This window comes from Humulus lupulus, chromosome 1 (genome assembly GCF_963169125.1).
Source record: "Humulus lupulus chromosome 1, drHumLupu1.1, whole genome shotgun sequence".
In the NCBI taxonomy this organism is placed as follows: Eukaryota; Viridiplantae; Streptophyta; class Magnoliopsida; order Rosales; family Cannabaceae; genus Humulus; species Humulus lupulus.
Window position 1 is genome coordinate 159,109,963 of NC_084793.1, and position 6,000 is coordinate 159,115,962.

Sequence of the window (6,000 nt, forward strand, 5' to 3'; positions counted from 1 at the left end):
CTAAATATCCCCAAAAAGTTTGGTAGCATTTGGAGCAATTTTAAGCCCGTTGGAAGGGCCACAAGTCAGAGGAGATGGAGATGCATTGCCTCCTTGGAGGCGTTGCATTGCCTAGATGAAAAGGGACATAAAAGTCATAGCAGGCGATGGATCGCCTACAAGCAGGTGACGCGTCGCTTGATGTGTCCATACGGACATGTGTTTTAAGCTCCAAATGACGAGTTCTTTAGCTCTATTCCTATTGGTTGTACCTAATGATGGTCGCTACACTATAAAAGGGTATTCATAGAGTTTTGGAAGACTTTATCACTCTCTCAAATCTTTCTCTAACCTCTCTCTCTCTAGCTTTCAAGAATCTCAAGTTTTCTCCAAGAAACTCATAAAGAAAGTGCTTGACTTTGTGAGTTGTCAATCCCAATTCTCATTCCCTCTTAGTAAAAGCATAATGGTGGGCTAGGAAATATAGAATTAGGAAAGCGATACAAATAATGTATAAGCCATTGGTTGTGTTTTTTACAAGGAAGAAGAAGTTCAACGTGGTGGATTCAACAAGGGTTTTGAAGCTTAATCAAAGTTGAAGAAGTGTGTTCCACTACTAGGGTTTCCATCATCTTTCTCAATCTTTCTTTGGTCTTTGTCAAGCATAATTTTGTGTAGATTCTAAATATTGTGGTGGTGTAATCTCACTCTCCTCCACATATGAGATCGATATGATTCCATCTTGAATCAATTGTTTCACATACTCATGTCTTAGGCTTATATGTATAGACTTCCCATTATATATGTCATTGTACGCTTTTGATAATGTGGGATGACTATCACAATATATCGATATCGTTGATACCTTATTCGCGAAATTCAGGATATCCACCATGAGATCCCTAAGCCACCTGGCCTCTTTGTCGGTTTCCGCTAGAGCTATAAACTTGGCCTCCATGGTCGAGTGTGAAATACATGTTTGTTTCTTGGAATCCCAAGAAAATACTCCTCCTTCAAGCATAAACACCCAACTAGTATGGCTTGTCTCCCTCACTCGATATCCAACTTGCATCGGAATATCCCTTAAGTATCTTAGGAAACTTTGAATATTGGAGGCTTAGCTTTTTGGTTCTCTTAAGGTACCCTAGAACTCTCTCAATTTCCTTCCAATGTTTGATACTTGGACTGCTAGTAAACCTACTTAGTTTACTAACCGCGTATGTAATATCCATTCTTGTACAATGAGCGATGTACATTATACTCCCTAATGCACTTGCATACTCAAGTTGTGTCATTGCTCTACCATTGTTCTTTTCAAGCTTTATGCTTGAATCAAATGGTGTATTTGCCTCTTTTATTTTGAGATGACTAAATTTTTCAAGCACTTTCTCAAAATAATGAGCTTGACATAAGACATAACCCCCACTATTTCTTCTCACTTTTATACCTAAAATGGTATCGACCTCTCCAATGTTCTTCGCTTCGAAAGTGGAAGATAAAAACATCTTTGTTTCTATTATGCCCCTCATCTCATTACTCAAAATCAACATATCATCAACATATATACATACTAAGATGACATAATCATCACAATCTTAGAGTATAAGCACTTGTCCGCATTATTTTGTCCAAACCCATATGAAACTATGGCTTTATCAAATTTCTCATGTCATTGTTTGAGTGCTTGGTTTAATCCATACAATGACTTAACAAGCCTACACACTTTATGTTCATTTCCCCTTAGAACAAAACTCTCTGGTTGTTACATATAGATCTCCTCATCGAGATCTCCATTTCGGAATGTCGTTTTGGAATCCATTTGATGAACATAAAGCTTATATATTAATGATAAGGCAAATAAAACTCTTATTGTGGTTGACCTACCTACTGGTGCATATGTGTCAAAATAATAAATTTCTTCATTTTGTTTAAATCGTTTGTCTAGTAATCTATCCTTGAATGTTTGTAAGGTGTCATCGGTGTGATATTTCCTCTGAAATACCTACTTGCACACAATTGGTTTTGAACCTTGTAGAATGTCTACCATTTCCCATATGTGGTTTGACATAATTGAATCCTTCTCATCATTTATCGCCTCCCTCCAAAAAGTGGAGTCTCAAGAAGACATAGTTTCTTGGTAGATATTGTGATCATCCTCAACTTGAAGAATCATAGGAAATTTCCATGTGACTTCTTCAAGATTTCCCTCTACTAGGTAGAGTGTTTCCACTTGAGAACATTTCTCATTTGAGTCTAACTCTTTAATTCTTTGGCTTCTCTAAGGCCATATAGGTTGTTCATCAACCTTTTGATCCTTCTTCTCATGAGATTCTCCAACACATGTGGGTTCGTGAGAGTTGTTATCACAATATAACACGTTCTCATAGAATTCCACTTCTCTTGATTTTATTATCACATTAGACTCCAAGTCTAATAGCCTATAAGCATTGCTATTTGAGGAATAGCCTACAAATGCACACTTAACGGCCCTTGGACCCAAACTGGTCATTTTTGGCTTCGTGCTCTTACAATAAGCAAGGCACCCCCACACTTTAAGATAGCCTATGTTAAGCTTCTTTCCTCTCCATAACTCATATGGAGACATATTGCTCTTTTTCATAAGAATTTGATTCAATATATGACATGCAGCAAGCAAAGCTTCACCCCATAAATTATAGCACAATTTAGTATGTAAAAACATAGAGTTAATCTTCTCAAGATATGTCATATTCTTTCTTTCAAATATCTCATTTTGTTGTGGAGTGTAGGGTGCAGTGCATTCATGAATGATGTCATATTGTTCATAAAACACATTAAATCATTTGAAAAGTATTTGTCACCTCTATCACTTCTAAGAGTCTTAATTTTCATTTCCAATTGATTTTTTTACTTCAGCTTTATAGATTTTAAATACATTAAATGTCTCGTTCTTACTCTTAAGAAAATACACATAAGTATACCTAGAGCAATCATCTATAAAAGTTATGAAGTATCTATTTCCTCCTCTAGTCAACATGCAATTTAATTCACATAAGTCACTATGCATTAAATCTAGCAAGTTTGAACATTTATCAACACTAGGATAAGGTTTCTTAACCATTTTAGATTTAACACATAATTCACATTTATCTTGATCATTCACATCACAATTAATTAATCCATATTTAACAACTCTTTTAATTGTGTTATAACCAATATGAGCAAGTCTATTATGCCGCGAAGTAATATAACTAAATTTAATCACATTATAAGAACTAGATACCCTATTATTATTGTCATTATAAATGGTACAAAGTTTGATCATCTCATCATATACATAAACATTTCCCACAAAAGTGCCAAATTTAGTCGAAATAAGTTTACCTCATTCAAACTCTATTTTGATACTGGACTTACTCAATAAATTTCCACTTATAATGTTTCTATTCATATCGGGAACATACAAAATATTAGTTAATATCACTTTCTTTCCATTAGTGAAACACAAATTAATGCAGCCCCTTCCAAGTACTTTAGATCTCTTTCATTTATCATTTGTACTTCAAGTTCATCCTTTGCACTTTCAAGTGTTTTGAAAATATAAATTTGAAGATAATTATTTAAAAAATAATTGGTCATAATTTTTTAAAACTTTTTTTTTTTATTATCCAGGTGATAGAAGAAAAAAAGAACATATCTTTGAATTTAAAAAATAGTCGATATTATGTATTTTTGTTTCTATTTTTATTTATTTGATGTCAAATTCATTTATCATTTTTTATGGGATATAACAAAAGAAAAATGTTTTAACTAAAACTATTTATATATATAAAGATAAACAAGTGAATATTAAAAAAAAACAAAAAAATCTGCTAGTAAATAATATTATATATAAAAGAATGACATAAATATATTAAAAGAAAAATTAAACCAAAACATTGTTTATGGTTTTTAAAATATATATATGGAAGATTTCTCAATGGTTATTAACCTCAATCACTAAACAAGTTTTTGATGAAGAATGATTATAATGATGATGAAAATAAATAAATAAAATCAATAGTTTCGAATTTTTTAGATTAATTAGGCAATAAACATTAGTTGGAAAGATAATGGTCACTTTAATTATTCCCATTAATTCCAAAATGATTTTTTTTCCTCATGGAATAGATAAAAGGAATTAATCAAGAATGAAGAACGAATGGAGAACGAATATTAAATATATATTTTTTTTATTCTTTATTTATTAAATATGTGACCGTCATGTCATCAAGTAGCCGTTCCAAAAGTTTGAAAACAATCAAAATTTATTTTTAGAAATATTAATTAACAATTATAAATATGGACCATTGATCTTAATCCAATGGTTAATATTAAGTAACCATCCATGGGTAGTAACCATTAAGAGTGTCCCCATATATATATATGTGTGTGTGTGTGTGTGTGTGTGATGATATTTTAGATCACAAACTACCCTAGCTAAGGTACAAAATATTTATGATATTATTCAAATTACACTTTAATGATTGGAGAAGAAGCTTGTTTATTCTTGATACAAGATAAATGTTATTATAATTTCTTATGTAGCTACACAGTCATACTATTTATATACACAAAACACCTATTGTTGACCCTCGATTTGGTCAACGACACAGAGTCAAGTAAAACAACAGAAATGAGATGAAATCAAGCCAAAAAGATAAATGACACAAAGATTTATAGTAGCTCGACCCCATAAATGGTAATGACCTACGTCCACTTAGTGCTCTTATTAATTTAGAACTCTAAAACCTGCGATCAATGAACTAGGGTTCACGAGTTTCACCAGCTTGGATATGAATACAAATTTGGCGGATAAAAACACTATAATTCTCTCTCTCAAGATCCCAAAAGTCAAAAGTCCTCTCCCTGGAGCCCTTTGAGTCTTATTTATAGGCTCAAGGAGTTCCATATGGGTCGATGGGCCTTGATTACATTTAATACAATCGTATCTAAATAAGAATGGAAATTACAATTATTACATAAATGCGATATTACAAATCTATAATAGATATCTGAAATAGTGCAACCAGCCTGGTCGCCCATGAAATATATCTTCTTCTGAGTGAATCCTCTGCTGGTCGATGGTCGAACGGAACGTACCCACCTAAACAGTCACATGCAATCCACATGCAGACTAATTTTGCGACGTCATCAGGTGAATCTTTTTAGGGTAAACATTTGCCCCCCAAGTTTATTTTACTGCGATCAACATATAATAAACTTACTTGACCAGCTTTTCGTCTGACCTATCACATCTGTCAGCACCTTTTAAAAAAAGTAAGCAATCATGATCGTTATAGTTTCCCAAAAATATTTCGACGGCTAATGCGATTTCCCATGCATCAAAAACTTACCCCCACATTACCTCTTTAACTGCACCACGATCAATATAAATACATCACTTCTCTCACTTTTAACTTTTTACCATTTCCTTCTCCTTCCTCATGAACTCAGAAGAATTTCACAAGAAAGACCCAGAATGACCCAGAAAGCTTTGGCAATCTAAGACGTGTTTGATCAACTCTGAGCAACAACATCCTTGACTCCTTTGCAATCAACAACTCAAGTAAGTTTTTGAACTCATCTTCTCTGTTGTACAATCTAGAATAAATTTCGTAAGTTTTCTTGTTTGTGTTCTTGATGTTCTTGAGAAAAAAAATTGGGTGATTGGGTTTATATGCAGAAACATGATAGACTACGTACTTTAGGCAGTAAAAAACATTAGGTGAGGCTTAAAAATCAGTGTGGGAAACAGGAATATTGTTTTAGGGCCCAAAATCGAAGTAAAAATTTGATTTTATGGTTTTTTGAAAAACTGGGTTTTCCTGCCATTTTTTGGAGTCGAAAAGTTTTCCTGGAAAAACTTTTCACTTCCACTTTTTGATATGTTTTCCAAACTATTCGCATGTTTTTAGTTTTTACGTTAGGATGCCGCTGGTCGTATAAATACTTAACTTTTATAACGAGCAATGTTATCCTTACACTTCCTCTTCTTCTATC